The 22,366-nt window shown below is 36.9% G+C and overlaps 1 protein-coding gene and 1 long non-coding RNA gene across 2 annotated transcripts in view; both read left to right on the top strand.

The window, feature by feature from the left end:
* Positions 1–3,665: 3,665 nt before the first annotated feature.
* On the top strand, positions 3,666–9,042 carry LOC122085442. The gene is made up of 3 exons (XR_006142130.1): positions 3,666–4,022; positions 4,132–4,183; positions 8,873–9,042. It is a non-coding gene; the product is annotated as an uncharacterized LOC122085442 (long non-coding RNA).
* Positions 9,043–16,766: 7,724 nt separating this feature from the next.
* The window catches only part of LOC122085486, a 22,231-nt gene continuing 16,631 nt past the window's right edge, over positions 16,767–22,366 (top strand). Inside the window, exon 1 of the mRNA XM_042653939.1 lies at positions 16,767–16,886. The gene's annotated coding sequence lies outside the window, so the exon portion shown is untranslated. The remainder of the gene's footprint in view (positions 16,887–22,366) is intronic.

The raw sequence follows: 22,366 nt of genomic DNA, 5'->3' as shown, positions 1-22,366 counted from the left end.
CTTGTTAACTTTTGAACCTGATCTTGTGGTGGGATGTATGACAGTGAACTTCCAAACCAAACTACCTTTGCAAAAGGACAATCAAGTAGCAAATGATCTGTTGTCTCGCTAGAAACTCCACATCTTCTACAAGCTAGGTCTATTGGAACCTGTCGTGAGAGAAGACCTTCCCTTAAGCAAGACCTTCATTGCAAGCTCTCCATATGAAGGATTTTATTTTTGGGATGGTTTTGATGGACCAAATTAGCTTCTATACAGACTCGGGAACTTGTTCCCAATGGTGTGTTCGCGAAATAGAAGCTCCCAAAGTAGCCTTAGCAGCATTTCAATTCAGCAAAAGATGATAAGCTAATTTTACAGTAAAAGTGCCATCCTTCGAGGCCCCCTAAACCTGGGTATCAACTCTTGTAAAAAGACTGAGGTTAATCTTTAAGATTGCCTCAATATCAATTGGGTGAAAGAACTGATTTAATAAATCATACCTCCATGTTCTATTACCCTACTCTATAAGATCAGAGACCAACGTGAGTGAACAACCTGCAGGTCTAGCATGTTTGATCTTGAATTGAGGTAGGGAAGGTACCCAGTTGTCTGCCTATATGTTGACCATAGTGACATCACCAATATGCCATATCAGCCCTGCCTTGAGTGTGTTTCTCCCTTCCATCAAACCTCTCCATCCCCACGATGGTTTGCTTCCCAATCTAGCATGGAGAAAGTCACTTGAAGGAAAATAAATTGATTTAATGAATTTAACCCACAATGACTTGGGTGAGGACCACAGGCACCAAGCTGCTTTTCCTAGCAGTGCTTGATTTTGAATCTTAATGTCCTTAAAGCCCAACCCTCTGGTATTTTGAGCGGCACAATCTGGACCATGATATCCAATGGATCTTACCACCTGTCTCTGATTCCCCCCAAAAGAAATTGGAAGATGCTTTCCGAATAGAGTCATGATATGAAACCGGTAGCTTAAAATGTGATCCTACAAAGTTCGACATAGGGGATATAGCTGCCTTTAAGAGTACCTCTTTGCCAACATGAGACAACAAATTCTTCTTCCAACCTTGCTATTTGTTGAGGGTTTTCTCCTTCACTTCTTCAAATAAGATATTTTGAGAAATACCAAAATCTGTTGGCAATCCTAAGTATTTTGAAGGTCCGTCACCATAAGGTACTTTTAGGACACGGGAAAACCACCTCTTAAATTTCACATATGTATTCCGGTTGAATGTGAGGTTGGACTTCTGTAGATAGACTGACCCGTTGCCTTACAATATTAATCAAGACATGATTTAAGAGTTGAAATTTCTTGGAGTTGCACCTTAGAGAAGAGGAGGCAGTCATCAACAAACAAGAGATGGGTAATGGGGGGTCCTCTACGTGAAACCTTGATACCATGTAATGATCCTGCATCTTCTGCTTTCTTGATAATAGCCGTTAGTGCTTGAGAACATAAAATAAAAATAGCTGGTGAAATCGGATCTCCTTGACGAATTCCACGAGTAGGAGTGATTGACCCCTTGATACACCCATTTATAAGTAGACTATAAGAAACTGTCCGAATGTAGGCCATACATAACATAACTCACCCAATAATTATTGAAACCCAACTTCAATAGCAAGACCTCAATAAATCCCCATTTCAGTCGATCGTACACTTTACGCATATCCAGCTTCAATGCTAAAAACTTGCCTTTACCCTTTTTTTGCTTCTTGATATAATGGAAAATCTCATACGCCACCATAATATTATCTAAAATGAATCGAGTAGGGATAAAGCCCGACTGTGTTGGAACCTTACGTTGTAGTTCGCATTTCAATATATAAACTTCACTTTATTCTTTTCCATTTCCAAGGTGGGGTTAAAGTTCTTCCACACATATATGCTTTGCTAAAAGCAAAATGGGGAAGATCTTGGGTCCAAAACTTGTGGGAGAGAAAAACAACCAAACCCTTTTCTTTTTTGAAAGAGGAAAAGAGGTATTTTGAAACTTCAACTGTTTTAAATTCATATAGAACCAATAGATTTCAAATTAAATACTTAAAATGACCTTTAACTATAGTAGAAACACTTTTATTTTCAATGGAAGATAAATTATTGTTCGAAAAAACTCCAGTAAAATCTTAATTGAGGAGAGAAAGCATCTAGATTTACGATGAACACAAGTGGTGTTACCCCTAAACATGAGAGCATTTTAAAAAAAAAAAAAAACTTTAAAGCATTTGGAGCAAAAAAAATAGGTCTCTTTGATGAAATCTTTGTTTTTTTGGTAGACAGTAAAAAAGGAAAGAAACAAAAACCAAACAGACAAAGAGTTAATATCAACAAACAATAGCATAAGTAACCCAATCTATTTACCAAAAAAAAAAAAAAATGTAACCCAATCTAGAGACTTCGTTATTTATCAAGGGCATCTACAAGTGGTCAACAATCAAAGAGGAAGACCATTTGTTGAAAGTTTTGAGGAGGGCATCTCCAATGGCCTCCGCCTCCATAGAAGATGCTAAGAACCACAAGCAATGTGTACACGTGGTGCTATGAAATCTGACCTTCTGGCGACCAAAAAAACACGTGGCTAGTAGAAATTTTCCCATACTGTTTTTGATAATCACCCCTCTACCGCTTTGCAAACTTTGAGAAAATCAAGACCTATTGTGAGAACCATAGGTGGAATTTCCATTTGTTCACCTCATCTCTTTTGGGGAGAGAGAAGATATCAAAATAGGTGCACCATCCAGATAAGGGTATGGTACCCATGCAAAATGAAAAATGAATCTACAACTATCCAATGGGAGAATGGTTAAATCATTGGTCTGGGACTCTGGATATAGGTCAAGTTACGCTCTGGGGAAGGTGTTAGGCACTCCATTCATTAGGTAAAAAATGAGATACCTTTTTCTCTTTTTTTTCCTGGAAAATTTTCAAGTTCCACCCCTAATTTGATACCGAATTCGTTGTCACCTCCACATTTTTAAACTTTTGAAAAAATATTAACCTCCTAACTTGAAACCTAATTCTGACATCAAGAGGTTAAATTTACTAAATGACCAAACTACCCTTAAAGAAAGGTAAATTTATTATTTTACCCTTCATTGTAAAACCCCAAATAGAATGATGAAAATGAGTTCGGGATTCTATGTTCCCTTAGAAAACCCTTCCATGGCTGCTCAACGATGACAATCTGACGATTCCAAATAATCTCTGACATACCATTCTTCAATTGTTCACCATTGTTATACCTCTTTTGAGGGCAAGAGACAAGCTTGGCCTAACACTCCTTGTTGTTTTCAATTTTTTCTTTCTTTTGTAATGATTTCGTTTTCTAAATTTACTGAAAAAAATGGCTGGTTTCTTGGCCCCAATAAAAAGTAACAGAGATTACTGAAAATAAGGATCCGCAGCTTAGACAATCCCAATCTTAACAACTAGGAGGCCGTTTGGTATAGTTCATAAAAAAACGTTTCTAGCGTTTTTTCGTGTTAATAGAACGAAAAAACGCTGAAAACCGTTTGGCATGTTTAGGGTCCGTTCCAGTTTTTTCGAAATTGTCAGGGCCGCAAGAAACGAAAATTGCCTAATTTGATGAAACGCTCGAAGGCTGTTCCGTCGGCCAAGTTTCGTTCCAAATTAATAGAGGGAGGAACGATCGTTCCCAATTGTCCGCGGTAGAGAGAGGATAGCAGAGAGGAAAGAAAGAGAGTGCCCAGTTCGGTTCTTCACCTTAGGTCTGTGCTTCACCTCTCCTCCTTCTTCTCCTTCTTCTCCTTCTTCTTCTTCATTTCTTCTTTTCTTCTTCTATTCAAACTCTTTCTTCTTCATTTATTGTAACCACAGAGAGGGTTTGTGTGAAATTTAGGGGTTTTTTTCTCCTTCTTCTTCTTCATTTTTTCTTTTCTACCAGAGACAGAGATCGATTAGCTAAACAAAGTTCTGGTTTCGAATAGTTTGGAACTCGCACAGAGAGAGGAGAGAAGAAGGAGAAGAAGGAGCTCGCCCCCTTGTGGAATCTCCTCTGCAGGTAATTTCGATTTCGGCTCTTCTTCTCCTTCTTCTTTTTCATCTCTTTTAACCTCTTTCTTCTTGTATTCTAACATCTTCTCCTTCTTGTTCATCTATTGTAATCACAGAGCAGGTATTGGGACAAATTTTAGGGTTTTTCTAGACCCCCTATACAGAGAGGTAAAGTCTTCTTCTTCTCTTCTATTTCGTCTTCTTCTCTTCTATTTCTTCTTCTTCTCCTTTGCTTCTTGAATCCATACACCTCCTGTAATATTCTTCTTCCCCATTTCTTATTGTTTCTCTGTTTTTTTGATTTACCTGTTGTTAACGAGTCAACCGAGTGGTGAGAGATTTGTTGAATCTCTTTCATACCTTTCCCACTCATTATCAAACTTAGGGATTAGAGTTGCTATTTCTGGATGACCCTCCCTGAAGAATCCCAACCCAAAACCCTGCTGCAATAACTGAAAATCTGGCCTTTTCTCTCTCCTACGGCAGACATAATTGCAGAATTTGTTTTTCTTCAATCTTCGACTTTTGGGTCTGTTATTGGGTTGGATTTGATAGAGTTGGGGATTACAAACATGTTCTTAATTTCTCCTGAGATTTGGAGCCCTGTTTGAGGGGCTGGGTTGATTGCAAGGAGTCTCGTTACCACTGGTTTCTTGTTATCTACTGTGTAGTTAAAGAGGATATAAACTTCCCTTATTTATGAGTAAGATCCTCTACTTCACATATTATACTCAAGCCATGGTTTCTAAATTTTAATTTGGTTTATCTCCATTTCCCTTTTAAATGCCATAAACATGTCCCCATATTCCTTTTTATCTGAGTAGGGGATGCCCTATTTATGTGTAATCTGATATTTTTCTTTTCATTTTAGTTCTATTTGATCCTTTGAATAATTTCCTTTTAGGAGATATATGCAAAAGATGAGACTTATTGGTGACCATTTTATCCCTTTCTCGTGTGACTTGTTAAATTTAATTCAACAACTCAGTCTTGTTAAATTTAATAATATGGTGAATTGTGCATCTTGGTATGGGGGCTGTGGTGATTCTGAGTAATGGTGCCTGATTTATGGAAGTAGGGACTATATTTCTTGTTAACTTGATTAACTCTGAAGGTTGTTTGGTTGATTGATTTCATTTCATCAGCCTATATTGACATTAAAACCAATTACAACCCTTGAAACCTTTGAACTTCAAGTTGTGAACACAATCAACATACCATTTAGACATTGAAAAGGCTTGTATCAGCCTAGATAGGCCACCATTTTGAGATCTTAAAGCTCGGTTAGCCTGTTGAGATGATATGTGATACTACTGTTGGGGTTGATTGGGGTCGCTAGGCGATATGAAGTATATGCCTCCAATCCCTGTAGCTTAGAATCCTCAACCAACCTTTCATCAGTAATTGATGACCCTTTCTAAGTTTCAAGCTACACTTATACTCTGTTCAATATTAATCATTCCAATAGGGGGTGTTAATCGGTTGGTTCGATCTGATTTTCAGTCCAGCTGAATTGAAGTGGTCTCGTACTAGGCCAACCCAAAGCTACAATGCTTGCTCCATCAAGGCCTAATTGATGGCCTACTGGAATGAATGATCAACATTGAACAGAGCTGTGTACAGAGATCCCACTAGCAACACATAATGTAGAATTCTACCTTACTAGAGGAAGAAATCACCCTTTGCTATTAACGATCTAGAAATTTCACTGGTTAAAACTATATCCATTCTAGGAAATTTACATCAAAACTACCTCAGAGAAAAACCATTTCAATAAATGAGATATAGTATTAGTAGTATCCTCTTTCTTGAGATCCATTAGCTAGCATCAAAAGTCAAGCAACCAGATTACCTTCTCCTTACATAGTGCCACACATTTCTCAGTAGAAGCCTGTGAAGATCTTTCACTAATGGAACATTATAGTTCTTTGTGAATTTTAGGAACAGATCCAAGCCCAAAGAAAACCAGAATTTGTTTGGCAGCTGGTTCACCTCATAAACTACAAGAAGCCTGTGAATATCTTTGTCTGATGGTTCATAATGTTTGTTATATATAAGCTATTGCATTCTTCAGAAAATAACTCATGATGATAGATCAAATTCAACACTCACCAAGAAATCCCACTTGTGAATCTATAACGGACACCATGTCTCCCTCAACCCTTAAGTCAGAGGCAACACAAGGTCATGCCTCTACCAAGCTCAAATGCACCATGTTTATGTTTTCGAGAGCATGACCCATAGTTAAACCAGAAATCAATCAACTTATCCCACATACAACATTGTTTCAAGTTCTGGAAGGCTGAAATGCATTAATTATTTCTGAAAGGGCACAAAATACATGAATCAACACATTCTAGGACCAAAAAGTTAACAGATAATGAAATAATCAATTGAATGACCCAAAAATATACTCAAGATGCCATTGAAGTGTTTATATACCCATTGTCAAGTAAACAAAAAAGACCATGGTTTAGTTGAAGCAACAAGAAGAACACGATTGATAAGATCCCTTCTTCTCAAAATCTTTCAGGCAGGAGACTTTGGAATTGAGTTAAAAAAAACCACTCCACATATCTTATTGTATGGTGCCGTCTGAGGAACTAAAGAACAGTGAACATTGTGAAACAAAAAACTTAAGTTGTAATGTTAATTGGAAAGGACCTGACATACTTCTCAGTGTAGATGGATCATCATTCAAGTTGCTTCAAATGTAACATTGATTATAGTCCGAAAATTTTGAGTCATTGGAAATGTATGAGTTTCCAATGACTTTCTGGGATTACTCCTCCTTTAAATAAATTATATTTGAATAATTATTTCAAATATTTTTCGTGTCCAATTTATGTTCCAAACACTCTTGTCATTAATTATATTCCATGGTTGCGAGGTCTATTATAGATATTAGTAGTATAAGAAGAATAAAACTATCTATCTCTGAAAAATTTTAAGTATATTACAACAGAAGAGTTGGAGGAAGCACTCCGCAAGTTTTACATGAATGATAACAAAGACATAAAGAAAATTATTTCTGAAAATTGATTCTAATAATGTAAGTAATATACAGTCAGAAAATAAAATAATACATATTTAGTTCTACATTTCACCTACGAACATCCTAGGAAGCTGTGACCTCTAAATTCTAATTCATTGAGTGTACACCAAATTAGACAGATTATTTAAAAAAAAATAGTCTTTGCTTAGACAATGAAGAATTACTATTTGATTTTCAAATCTTAAATGTGTAGTTTAAAAATGGTATAATGCACCCATACCATCTGTTGTTAGGTATAGATAATGAATATATAAAATTACTGATAGTTAAAATTATTACCAATGCCTATAGGATGGACGGATCAACTATGATGAATTCATTGTAATGATGAGAAAGGGTAACCCCAAAGTGAACCCCAATAAGCGATGTGATGTGTTTGTTTGATTGTATAGCATTGATCTACAGTAAGTGAGAATAGAGAATCGGATTGAGATGATTTTGTGTGTAACATTATATATTATCTCCCAGGTGTTGCATGATTAAGAAGTTGCGAAAATGTTAAAATCAAGGGAATGAAAGATTACTGTGTATAATATATAAAAGGGAATGAGAGATAGGGGTTTGAGCTTGGTGAGGGACATGAACAGACCGTTTATAAATTGAGATTGAAAGGTTATGTAGTTTGATGATGTGTGTAGTTAGTATTATAGTTTTTTTTTTTTTCTCTCTCTCTGAACATTGTAACCATCCAATTGATATAGACAACAAGATATGCCTAGGAATCAAAATCAACTTCACTGTTTTCTGAACTTGTCTCTCTTATCTTTTCTAACTCTATTTATATTGTTCCGTGTTTGGGGCGGGGGGGGGGGAGGGGAGGGCGAGATTTCTTATACTTTAGACTAAAAGATATATAATACGAAAATAAGCAAAAGAGAAAAAGAATGAAGAAATCTATAATGATATTGGTCTTCTCATTTGAGGTAAGAAGTGATATCTTCTATGTTAAAGTGAATCAACATCTAGAATTTTCAATACATGTTCTCTGCCTTTATCCCTCTCTCGTTGCCGGTAGTGGCAGTCATTTGAGTGTTCCTTGAAGTGGCTCTCAGCTTTTACAACAACCTTAAGATAATCATCAGAATGACGATGATAGGTGTCCCGCATAGGTTCATCGCCTACGTTGGCGATTTGGCTGGGATTTTTAAGTTGGTGAGACTGTTAGAGAAGTAAACTGACTTTTTGGGATTTCTCCAGAATTATTGTAGTTCAGTTTTGAGTCATTGGAAATGTATGAGTGTAGGCTGGATAAGGTTGTTAAATTGTTACATTCAGAATAATCTAAATTAAATATTGCCCTTATTGAATGCATTTGATTGTACAATTGAGTCTCTGCTTTGGGAATGTGGTAAGGAAAATCAGTTGAGATGGTTTAGTTTTGTCCAGCAAAGGTTAATACTCTGGTGCAGCAGATGAAAACACAGCATTACCATAATCTTCTTTTTTGCATTTTCCCCGTTTGGGGTTTTTCATAAATTGTGTATCAAGGACCAGTGACAACTTCCATCTCTTAAAATTTACTTACATTACAATATTTTTTGGTGGTAGTATATTCAATTTTTAGAGTGTCAGCATGGCTATTCAAACATTTCCCAATTTTGCAAGGTTAATTGCTATGTATTCTCTAATCTTATTTCATTTTGTGTTCGGTTGTTATGTTTTACCATTAATTTTGCTAACCTCAAATGTCTTTTGTGTATTCATTAAAACTGTCCCCGATGCTTTTCATGTGAATAATCTGTGGCTTTAAACTCTGCTTGGTTCCTAGTATGCTAACTTTTACACTAGCTTATAATGTCTAGCTATTATGTCTGGAAGTAGTATCCCTGCCGTTAAGTGATCAGAATTTGAGACCACTGTGTTCATTGAAGCAATGAAAGAAGCTGTAAAAAATGGTCACAAATCCGGTAATTCATTTAACAAAACTGGATGGGAGATCATTACAAAGCAATTTCAACAGGCTTTAAATCGTCCAGTTGGGAGAGAACAGTTACGCAATAAGATGAACAAGTTGAAACAAGAGTATCAACAATTCAAGAGACTGCTTGACACAACTGGATTTGGGTGGAACTCAATGACAAAAATAGTCACAGTCGATGATGAGTCCGTATGGGATAGGGCAATACAGGTACAATAGATTTCAGTAGCTAGTTCAATTATTTAAAAATTAGATTACAATGAGTAGTACATCTAAATGATACAATTACTGCTTATGCAGGCAAATCCAGGTTGGTTGAAATACAAGAAGTATGGACTAAACAATTGGCCAGATTTGAGCATGGTATTTGGGGATGCATATGCTAGAGGTAACTTAGGGGTTGATAGTGCTCAAGATCTGGATGGCATCGACGCTGTTAATATAGTTGATAATGAGCAACTCTCTCACTCCCCCAGTACCCCGGTGCATATAAGCATGACTGACCCCTTTCATGAGGATACTCATACTCCAACTCAAGACCACCACAAAACGAAGTCTTGATAGGACACCTACGGGACGAAGAAAGAAGAGCGCCAATAAGGGAGATAGCCACGTGAAGGACTTGTATGGGAAGTATTTATCCATGAAAATTGAGAAAGCATCTAGTACTTCTGTTACATCTCCTGTTCATGGTGGGGTAGGTGCATCTTGTCCTTGAGATTTCAGTGTGAGTGCATGTGAGGCAGTGATATCCTCCATACCGGATATATCAAAGGAGATATATTTGAAGGCCACCAGTTGTATGTGTACTGATCCTAGTTGGAGGGAGTTGTTTGTCTGTGCAGAGCCTGCGAAGAGGATTTGGCTTTTAGATGCGTTGGAGTAGTTGATGTTGTGTTTGTATGCTACTTTTGATAATTTTGGATTCGAGACTCTACTTTTGATGTGTGTAATTTTACTTTTGGAGATACATTGCATGACTTGGCTTTATTTTTTTATGTTTTTTCCTATTATTGATATGTGTAATGCTGAACATGTGGTTTTGGGTTGACACGATGTGTCAGCTTGTTATGTTTTACAGACATTTGTTTCCAAATGTGTAGTAATTGTTTATTTATTGCAGTTATGTCAAATGCATTACGTGAAACTTCTAGTGATGAAGAAGATATGGTCACTCACATGGGAATGGAATTACTGTGTGAGGCTGTATATATTCGAGAACCATGTCGGGATAGTGTATTTTCAGGTGCTGTCATGATGCATGAGGTATTGAATGGGCATACCAATAGATGCTATGAAGAGTTTAGGATGAAACGTCATGTCTTCCTTAACCTATGTGACTATGTTAGACATAGGGGGTGGTTGAAAGATACGACCAACATCAGAGTGGATGAACAGCTTGGAATGTTCCTATGGATTGTTGGGAAGGGTTCAAGTAATAGGGACACCCAAAATCATTTCAACCACTCAGGAGAAACAATTAGTCGAACATTCAATTTTGTCTTGATTGCAATGCAACGCCTGGCTAAAGAGAAAATCAGACCGCCGGACGTCAATATGATACCGATAGAGATTGCACAGAACCCGAAATACTACCCTTTTTTCAAGGTAAATATGTTAATATGATACATGTCTGTAATTAAATATATGAATGTTTATATTCTTATATGCACTGGCCATTTAATTGTCAATATATGTCATAGCATTGTATTGGCGCCATAGACGGTACTCACATCCATGCGGTAGTTCCAAGAGAGGATCAAATTCGATATAGGAATCGGAAGGGGATCACAACTCAAAATGTGATGTGTGCATGTTCATTTGACATGCGATTCACATATGTGTATGCGGGATGGGAAGGTAGTGCAAACGATTGTCGAGTACTTGAACAGGCAAGAAGTGATCCTCGTTTGAGTTTTCCTCATCCACCTCCAGGTATTAACTTTATACTAATATATTAGATTTTCATTTGAGTGTATACGTAATAACATATATTATTTTTTGTCTGTAGGAAAGTATTATGTTGTCGACTCTGGGTATGCTAGCCAATCTGGATTTTTGACACCATTTCGGGGTGAGAGATACCATCTACCGGATTATAAAGGGCGTAGAAGATCCCCAAGAACAGCGAAAGAGTTGTTCAATTATAGACATTCATCACTTCGGAATGTTATTGAATGCACATTTGGGGTATTGAAAAACAAATTTAAAATTTTAAGGCTAATGCATCAGTTCCCAGTGGAAACTTAGGCTTCAATCGTATTGGCATGTTGTGGGCTACACAACTATATTCGAGAAGAGCATATTGCTGATGCAGAATTCGTGGGGATGAGCGATGATTTAAAAGTTGCAGAAGATGACTTGAATCCGCCACATGAAGATTTCGTTGATCATTCTACAATACAATCAAGTCAACGAAATCGGGCAAAAGAGATGAATGCCACTAGGCTAAGAATTACAAATGCAATGGCTAGACAGCAAAGGATGCCAGAACTAGTTGAAAACTAAATCCGATAACTATTTTGCCAAAACTAAAAACCTAAATTGATGTTTCAACCCACGTAGTACTTGTTTTATGGTACATTTATATATGTGGTACAAGTTGATATATTATTATGAATGTCATATATTTGGATGCTATATTAAATTTTTTGATAAATAAATTTCTGTTACAGATGACTTCTTCTATGCCCCCACTCATGATAGCAACTTGTGAAATTTGTGGGAAGAGTTGTGGTAAATATACAACCAAGTCGGGTAAAAATATTGGAAGATAATTTTTCAAGTGTGAAGATTCATGTAATTTTTTCATGTGGGTGGACCAACTACATCTATGTAGATGTGGTAAAGGTCAATGCAAAGTACGAACTGCGACGAAAGGTCCAAACAAGGGACAGTATTTTCTATGTTGCCCAAGTTCAACTGGGGTAATTTATTTCTACGATTGACCTATACCTATAGATAATTTATGATTTTTGTTTAATTCGATGTTAAATTTCAACGACCCTAATCACATCTATTATTTGATATAGGTTGATAACCGTGGATGTGGTATATTTGTATGGTTGAAAGATGAAACACATATCTCTACCATACAACATACATTATGTTCAGAAAACTCAAGCTCAACATCAACATCATCCAGACCACTTTCCGTTTCGAACGAGTACATGAAAGGATATCTAGAAGGGACACTTAAAGGATTAGAGGACCAAACAAATAAGATGAAAGACATCCTCCATGCATTCAAGTCTTCAGACTTGGAAAAAAAGTGAAAATTTGGAGAATTATGTAATAGTTAACTTGCACAAGGCATTGTTAATACTGTATTTTATTCATCTTTTGGAAACCATGTTTTTTTTCGTTGGTGTGTAATATTTTATTGTCCAAAAAAAATTTATATGCTTATAGTATTTTAATGTTATTTTTGTAATTATTGACTTAAAAGAAAAAAAAAAAAAAACCGTTTCTGAAACAAGTATTACCAAACGGAAGAAATGTCGTTTCTTGGTTCTGAAACTGTTCTAGAAACAGATTCACCAAACAGCCTTAAATCGTTTAAAAACGGCGTTTTGACACAGAAACTGAAATTTCCGTTTCTGACACGAAACGGAGTTTCTGGAACAGAAACGATACCAAACGGAGCCTAAGATTTCAAAATTAAGCTTTGAAAAAAAAACACCCAAGAAAGGAATGTAGGGACTTACCTCGCGCGTGTGAATGGTTGTAGATGCGAGGGGGGGGGGCGAGACCACTAGTTGATGCCTTTTATCCTTGGGAAGCCTTCACCAGTCATTCTCCAAAGAAGAGGTAAGAAAATAGAGTAGGGAATGGGCTTATGCTGGAGTTAAAAAGAGGATTTTTATCCTCCAACCTGTCGGTTGAAAAATGGCCCCAGGACAACTTTCGGTTTCTTCCACCGGTTGACTCCAGCCGGTACAGAGCATCGCCGGATGCACCTACCGGTTGGAGCCAAAACCTTAGGATAAAAAATGTTATTCTTCCGTGCCATTTTCTTAACGAGTATCAATATATTGAAATGTGATTTAGAGGCTATGATGACTTGTCGGGAATTTATATGAGGTGTTTATTGTAACAGAAGATTCCCAATGCCACCGAAGCGAGCCCATGCACAAGTGGGACAACCACCTAAAAGGTAATGTCGTGTCACAAGAGCTACTGTAAATCGAACTCCATCACCTAAATCTGAACGAGATGAGGTACCTGAAGCAGCAAGACCTAATGCTCCTCCTTCGGTCCTTCCCGTAATGACAGCTCAGGATGTAGCATCCATCATAAACAATTTGATACAAGGGCTGCATTAAGAATAGAGAGAGTTTATGACTGGGTTGGGCACTCAGATTGATGCCATAATCCGGACACGGGAAACTCAGCCAGTCTCACCCCAAATGCAATCCATACATCTAGCTATTCCCACACTACAACAGATACCTTCTAATGCAAATTCGACACCTCCACCTACATTAAATGGACAATACCACATGGAAAACTGACACCACAAAGTCAAACTACTATGCATGAGTGGGTGGGTACTTCGAAGCTAATGGAAAGGTTTCAGAAGTACCGAGCCCTTTACTTCAGTGGTATCTCTCAAGATCTATTGGCATCGACTAAGTGGGTTGAGGGTATGGAAAAAGCTTTCGAGGTGATGGCATGTACTGATGAGCAAAAGCACATATGTGCCAACTATCAGCTTCAACATGAAGCTAGTGTATGGTGGAAGGCTACAAAGCCTATACTAGCAGCAGCACACCCGACCTTATTTGGGGACACTTTAATGAAGCATTCTTTGGAAACTACTTTCGAGAGAGTGTGAAGGATAGGAAAGAAGCTGAATTCATGGGCTTAACACAAGGACCCTACTAGAATATCAACAAAAGTTTGAAGAGTTGTTCTTTTTTGCACCAGAACATCTAAAGGTGGATAGGGCTAAGGCAAAGAAATTTGAAAAAAGACTTAGACCTGGAATTGGTTTTATGTTGGAAGCACATCATTTACAAAGTTATGCTTAGATGGTCTAGTCAGGCAAGTGAAGATAGGTAGAGAGACAACTACCTAAGCCAGCAAGGAAAGAAACCGATAGTACAAGGTTTTAGTAGGATGGCAAGAGGATCTTATCCCAACCTGATTGCCACTCAGTTCAGAAGACCTGAAGCAACACAAGCCCCACAACAACCAAGGCCTACCGGAGCACCCCAACAGATGGGACCATTCAAATGCTTTGTCTTTCAATAGACGGGCCACATGCCTAGATACTGCCCACATAGGAGACTCGAAGATCCATATGTAGGACGTCCAAGGCTAGATTAGCTTCAACTAGCTAATCGTTTTGCTCAAACACGCTAGGAGCTAGACCACAAGGACGAGTGTTCACTATTACTATAGAGGATTCTAAGTCTACACCTGGGGGTTGTTATAGGTACCCTATTGATCTCGATGATACCTGCATATGTACTATTTTATTTTGGTGCATCGTATTTATTTGTATCTCCATCATTTGCTGCTAAAGTGGGAGTTAAGACAAAGAAATTAACACACAAACTAATGGTTGTCACATCTAGTAGGAGTGAAGTAGGATTTGATGAAGTGTATGAACTATGTCTAGCATAAGGAGTTTTTTTTTTTCTTTTTTTTTTTTGGGTAAAGTAAATGAAAAAAATGAATTACAGTGACTAAAAAAGAATCCCCAACAAATCTGGCTGCAAAAGAGGAGAGAGGAGCAGAATCGTTTCTCTTTCATCTTAAGCAAAGAATTCTTGATCCCCTCTCATCTTTCAAATTAAATATCACCTGTAGATTATATATACAATTCACAGAAACTGGGTTTGCGTTTGTGTCTGTGTATGTAAAAACTAAAAAGATCCATTAATTGCGCCTTTGGTTTTCTAGTAGAGTGAAGGAAAAACAGATCTCTCTCTCTCTCTCTCTCTCTCTCTCTCTCTCTCTCTCTCTCTCTACCATTCCCCTGCTGGTTGTTTTCTTGGCTGAGAAACCTATTCCGCCGGCCTTTGTTTGCTTCATCTTTTTCATTGAGGGTGGCTGCTCTTACTGCTAATTTAGTTGAATAATTTTGAGATGGAAGATTGGTGAAAGGAGAATCCCTTCACCCACTACTTAAATCGATATAAGATTTTTTAAGTTGAATAACTCATAAGGTTAAAATGACATTTTCATTCAACCACTAAAAGCAGACTAACACCATCAAGTTGTATGGGGCTTCATGTAAACTTTTCAAAGTTTTGGGGTGTCAAGCAATTTGACCATAGTGCAGAGGGTGCCCAAGTAATTAACCCAAAATTTTATACTAAAAAGGGTAAGAAGGTAAGGTTTAGACTCTTTTTTTTTCACCTACGTTAATTAAAACAAGATTGTCCCGTAATTGGGCTTTATTTGTTTCATTTTAAAAATTTTCTTCCATATGATATTTTACTTGCAAATTTTCCTGTAAATTGCCAAAAAAAAAAAAAAAAAAGGAAAAGAAAAAAAAAGGAGGGCTCTGTCGATCTGATGTTGGAATGTCCAGATATAGTTGTGCAAACATCCACTTTTGTGGATAATTTTCCTACAAAGAGTAATTTCCTTGCTAGGAATCATCTAATAAATTATCACCCTAATTAGGAAACTACTAAATATTACTTTACATTACCACTTTAATCGGACTCTATTTTTTTTTTCCCTCTTTGGTAAACAATCGGACTCTAGTGATTAACTATTTTCGTAGCATTTAGATACTTATTGAATTCCATACTCTCAAATTAAAATTTTTACCATTCCATCAGTGCATACCTTCGTGTGTGTGTGTCTTAGATTTTTCAATTCCTTATTTACCCCTAGGCAAAGTTTGATTGGTGTGAAAATTAGGATATCCATCAAGGATAAAGCTGTCAAATGGTTGGTTCGATCCGGTTTGTTTTCACTTTCTGTTATCAGTTAATCAGGCTAGTATTGGGTTTGGTATAGTCTTTTTTTTTTTTTTTTTTTTGGTAAGTAGGGTGTTTCACATTAATTAGAAAATCTTGGCTTTGTCTGGTTTCAATTTTTAATGATTTGGTCCAGTTTTCGGTTTTGTTTATTATATCTGATTGGTCTGATTTTTTTTTCTTTTTTGGTTTCTATTGGTTCCATAAAACCTCAACCTTCTACAAAAAAATAAATAAATAAAACCTCAACCCTAAATGAAACCAATTAAGATTCGGCCCAAACTGAACCAATCGACTTTTTGTTGGTCCAGCCAATTCAGGTCCTATTTGTCATAGTGCTACGCATGCATGGTTTGAGAATCAAAAGTTTTGACGGTGCAAAGTCTAGGATATTGTTGTCATTTTGATAACAGCCTAATAGTAACATTAAGAGAGAAAGAACACTACTCGATAATGTTGTGTATGTCTACACATAATTAACTGGAGCCGAGACAATGAAGGAATTCTCAATAGACAGTAAAAGTGACATAGGAAAACCGTTGAGGTTCCAATGAAGGAGATGAAGAGTCGGCCTTATCCCCTATTATTTCGAAATAAAAAGGACCATAAAAGAAGTTGTCTTCCAATCATTTGCAATTTTTTCTTTTTTAAGTAAAGATTTCCCTCTTACTTGGTTTGGCCCGTTTAGAGAGGAAACCTTGGTGTTTCCCTCACATAATAGGTAAGAAAAGATTGGCGGTTTACCGTATCCAGTGGAGGCCCATGAGTTATAAATAGGGCTACTGAGATGACCTATATATATTGACCTCTACCTATCTTTTATTTTATTTTTTTGGAGGGAGGGTTAGTATACCTCTATGTACTTAGAAACTATATATTCATGAACTGATGAAGTTTGAGGAGAGCTGTTGCACAACAGCATCCACAAGGGTGATATCCCTCAAGATCACCTGCCAGGTATCTTTTTGTCCTAATATTTTTCTTTTTCTATCTTTTTTGGTGTAAAGTGCCTTTATTATTTTATGATTCTTTTTGTTATTTTACTTTTACATCTGTTTTCTTTGTATTTTGGGGCCAGGGTAAAATAGTTAAGGTGTCAATTCAGGTATACATGATCGACCATATATCATATGGTTCTAGGTATAATAGTTTACTTTGATTTAATTCGATTAGATTTTTTTTCATATCAATTATGTTATCCAAAATTATGATATTAAGCTTCGAGGAGGCTGCTTTTTAATCGTCGTTCTTGCATTTGTTTTATTTTATTTTTTGAGTCTAGATCACCTGTCCGTATGTCATCGACATATGTCCTTTCACTTCCATGTCCCTCGATGCAGTACTCCTAATGATAGTATAAAACATAACAATACATTGATTTATAAAGCCATACATGCTGAAATAAATACATAGATAGTCAATTCACATCTAAACATATTTTTTTGTCACATTCCACCCTTTCGTAGGTGTTGGAAATGTGACTAAGACGTTTACCATTGTCCTATAACACTGTAAATATCTTTGAAATAGTAACTTAACTATCACCATCCATAACCAAAATCAATTTAAAATTAGAATACAGTGGAAATAGTATAATAAGATACTAATTATAAGATTTGGAGAGAACCTAAGTGTTAGTTATATTACAATAACCGAAATTATCTCATATGTTATGAATACCCACAATGTAACATCCAAAAATACATCAAAATGACAATAGATAGCACAACCCTCAATCATGGCACATTGTAGGCACAAATGTCGCAAGCACAATCCATGTCGTATTCCTCAGTTTCTGATGTCCACCAGTCTCCATCAAAGTCAACCATTGAAGAGGATGTATCACTGCTCATAGACATCACAATACAAGAATCATCATCTAAAAAGGAACATGCATGTGGTGTGAGATTCACTAAGCCCAGTGAGGGATGAGATTTATGCAAGTGGACACAAATAGACCATGATGCGAGTATGATGCAATTCATTCTATGATTATCCCCCTAACATACAATTAAGTTGGTTTAATGCTTTGCAACACATTAAGCAGTATCCACGGTCTCAAAAATTGCACATTGATCGCCCAACAATATAAACCCTAGTTGCGGTTATGAGCTTGCCGGTCTAAGAATGTGCCATTGGTCACCCAACAAATCCCTAATAATCTCATCCTGACAATCATGGCACCGAAATTACCATCAACCACACAGGGCTAGTTTCTGCCTTCGACAATAATCATATTGTACCATGGAAGTGGCATCCCGAAAAGCCTCATCAAATCTACCACAGTGGATTATTCAATTCCTCACCCCCTGTTGGCAATGGGTCATAGCATAAAGAAGTTACACCTAACCACAATAATATACATGTTTTTAATAATGATACATGTAGTATGGAAAATACGGTGCTGAAATTCCCATCGACCACATTATATCCCATATCCAAGACTAGCTCTAGCATATATGCAATTAGTTTGGTATACATGGTACTAGGAATTACCATCGACCACACCGCTTAGCCATATCCACAACTAGATCTAATGAGCATGCAATGCATGATGCAATCAATAATGTGACGATTATGGTACTAGAATTCCCTTTGGCCACACTAGTTCCAACCATTCACAACATAATCACATTTATAACAATAGTTCATATATAACATTTTATGTAACTTACAGTAAAGCATACATGATGCTATAAATTTTAAACTACATGAATGCAATGGTATATATTAGTTCTAGAATTTACAAACACTCCAAAAGAAAGTTAGATCACCATTAACTTTGTCTGTTGACCGGGAGAGAAAGTTCCCAAGAATGTACACCCTCAAAGTACCCTGCTAGGCCTTAGCGAAGGTAATTGTCCTTGTCCTAGTTACGAGGGTAAACAGTGTCAAATCATATCTAAGAAGGTTCCCTAAAAGGTGCCTTAAAATCCCAAAAATCTGCCCAAATGACAGTTTAGTAAGGTCCATCACCGGTATATGTTTGTCCTACCGATGGGTCCTACTGGTGAGGTAAAAAAGGGCTGAATAAGGATCTCAAATCCACCGATTGATGGCCACCAATGGATGTCTATCCTATTGGTAAGGTAACAACCACTGATATAAACATAGGCTGATTACCACCCGACCATCCACTGGTAGATGGTCAATGGTTGATAGTGGATCTACAAGTGAAAGCATAAAAGTGTTGTACACCTCGACGCTAAACCACCTCAAGTCCGATGGTCGTGTTTGGTTCTATGGAGTTTGTAGGAGATCTTCCCACCTTTCATTTGAACTTGGTTGATCGTGTTTTCACTGGGCCAATTGGGAGCTATGTCAATATTTCTACTGAAACCCTAAACCCATTTTAAGTAAAGATGCCCCTAGAGCTTGGGAAATGCATTTGGAGCTAGAAAAAGGCACATAAAAGTGTAATGCGCACTATGGCCAACCAAAGTCATTGGGTTTGAGGTGTAATCCTCCAACCCAGAATAATCCCAATTCCTACCTACCCAAACCCAAAAAGGAAAGAGGAAAAGAGGTTAGGGAATGGCCCCCTTACTTGGAGGTGTGTTAGCAACAAGGGGGGGGGGGGGACTAACCAGAACCTTCTTCTCCTCTTCCTTTCTCTTCCTCTCCCACGATTTTGGTTGAGAAATGAGCTCTAGGGCTCATCTCATTCTATTTGTAGTCAAGGCTCCCTAGGGCCAGTTTTCCTGCCCAGTGAGCCTTGTCCAAATTGATTTAGTCCCATCTCCGGCCACAGGGACCCACCATTTTGGGATAATAATTAGTATGAATGAAGTAGGTAGGTCCCATGTGGTGTGGGGATAATAGTGGAGTAGTTGCTTCGAGTGAAGTAGGCCCCACGAGGAAACAAGGAAATTTTGGGCAGCAAGACCCGCCAGTTAATGTTCACTAGTAGATCACTAACCAATCAGTAGTCAGTTTTTGCTACTAAACTTATCTGGTTTGCAGCCCTTTTTGGTTCCTAAGGATTTGTGCATGTTCATATGGTGGGAATGCCTACCATGCATTTAAGTTAACTGAGAGGATGCTTGGAAAACTTAACATTAAGTTTTATGTGGTCTGCAACCCTTCCAATTCGATTGGTACTGCCTGCATTGACATGAGGGGTTTTTTCCCCCTCTAAGCAATAGATTGATGTAATCGAATAGTCACCAATGTTGACACTTTTTGGTGCATCACCTATTGGACCGGATTTGGGTTTGGGTATAACATTTTAATTTCTAAAACCTTCTTAAAAATCAAATGGAGAAATTGTCATAAATTCATTTCTAACTAGCCTTTGTGAGTAAAAGTACCACCTAAGAAATTAAATGAATGAACTCTTGCTTGAATCTGGATCATAGTTGGTTAGATTGGAACGATAAAAAAACTTTGTTCGATATGACGCGTTTAAAATAGCTCAGAATTCGAAAGAAAAAAAAAAAAAAAAAAAAAAAACAGTCAAACACTTCAAAAGTGGCAAAAAAAAGGTACATGTTTGAACAAAAAAATGCATAAATTATAGAATCACCACATATCTTATTAATAAAATACTAGTATTTGATATACTACTTACAATTAGTTTATGTAATATCAAATTAAACTTAAAAAAAATTAAAATCAAATTTATTTCACTCAAAAAATAGCAAACGCATTTAAAACGTTTCCTATTTTTTGGGGTGTTCTCTGACAAGGGTTTCAACCTAAACCGATATTGTTTACCATAACCGAACTAAGACATTTATATTGGAACCACGAAATCGTTTGATAAATGGTTCAATTTTTATTTAAAACATAATTTTTTTTTATTGAACGGTTTGATTTTTGTTTTAAATATTGTAACCATATAAACCAATTAATTTTTTATTTATATGGTAAATAAATAACACTCCCAAATATTCGACATGCTCATGGCCTCATCCACATTGATGAAATTTTTTGTGCTTCTCTATTTTTAAAATCATTAAAAATTCAGAAAAAAAAAAGTATGTTTATATTAAATGATGGGGAAAAGAACACTGCTAGTCTAGTACAGGAAATGCCCAACTGTGCAAGGTGCGAAAAGACCATCCCTTGACTTACGTAAATATGCTCCCATTCACCATCCAATTGGACCACTGGTTTGATATTTCCTATGCTAGACTGGCAACATTCTCTCGTCCTTAAATAGTTGTTTATGCCTTTTATATGATAATAAGTTTATATTAAATAATTGTTAATGTTTTTTTAATGAGTATAGTTTTGGGTGCTGCATTTTCTATGAAACCATATAGTAATCGTTTAATAAAAGGTTTTGTTTTTATTTCTACATTTCACATCATGAACCAAATCAAAACTTTAAAACTTACTATAACTATCTATAGTCTGGATCAGTGCATATTCTTTTTCTTCATCAAATGCCGCTTGAGAAACTCTTATGGTAGCTGAAGGGGAATTTGAAATGACGAATGTCACACAAACTATGATGCAAGCTTAACAAGGTAAGCTTGATTCTGAAAACGTAAATCTCAAAACCCCATACCACCATAAAGTTTGCTAGCACACATGTTAGACCAACTAGTCCATTGGGGTTTTCTCTCATTCTCTTTTTGGCTCCACAAAAAATGAGCAATCGCCATATTCAAATCATTTAATAAGGTAGAAGGGAGCTTGAAGTGAGCAATGGCAAAGGAAGGCAAAGTAGAGGCAATAGTTTTAATCAAAACCTCCTTTCCTCCAAAAGAGAGCGATTGCCCTTTCCTACCTTGAATTTTAGCAAGAGTATGGTCCCACACTTTAGAGAAAATGGCAGTCTTAGATTTTCCAATATCAGTCGGAAGGCCAAGATACTTAGATGGGCTTTGGAAGCAATGGATTCTAAGAATTCTGAATCTAGGAGTGTTAGTGCTGAAAAAAATAGAAAATTTATTAAAGTTCGCAACTTGACCGGAAGCCCTGCAATACAATCAAATGTGTCTTTAAAGTTTCTAAATGAATTGATATTAGCCTGCAAGAAGATCAAGCTATCATCAACAAAAAATAGATGGGAAAGAGAAGAGCTAGATCTTTTAATCCTAAGCCCATCAAGCTTTCCATCTTCAATTGCTTTAGAAATTAAGAAGATAAACATTCAGAATATAAAATGAAAAGGAAAGGGGCAATGGGGTCATCTTGCCTAGGACCACGAGATGTAGAAACTTCACTTGTTGGGTACCGTTAATGAGGAAAGAAAACTTAGCAGTTTCAACACATATCATAACCCATCAAAGGATTACATTTGAAAAGTGTAACTAAAAAATGTGTAAGAGAACGCTATCTCTTCACGTAGGTACACATCAATGGAAGGGTTTACATGAGCATCTTAAGCGTAGGCCAACACGATCTTTCTGTACTCGTTGTGTCTAAACATAGATACTAGGGGTGCAAGTTTGGCCCTGACGGCCCGAACCTGCCCTTGGCCCGCC

Source organism: Macadamia integrifolia, chromosome 8 (genome assembly GCF_013358625.1).
Source record: "Macadamia integrifolia cultivar HAES 741 chromosome 8, SCU_Mint_v3, whole genome shotgun sequence".
Lineage (NCBI taxonomy): Eukaryota > Viridiplantae > Streptophyta > Magnoliopsida > Proteales > Proteaceae > Macadamia > Macadamia integrifolia.
The sequence above is the reverse complement of the archived record's forward strand: the minus strand, read 5'-3'. Positions and strand labels throughout refer to the sequence as shown.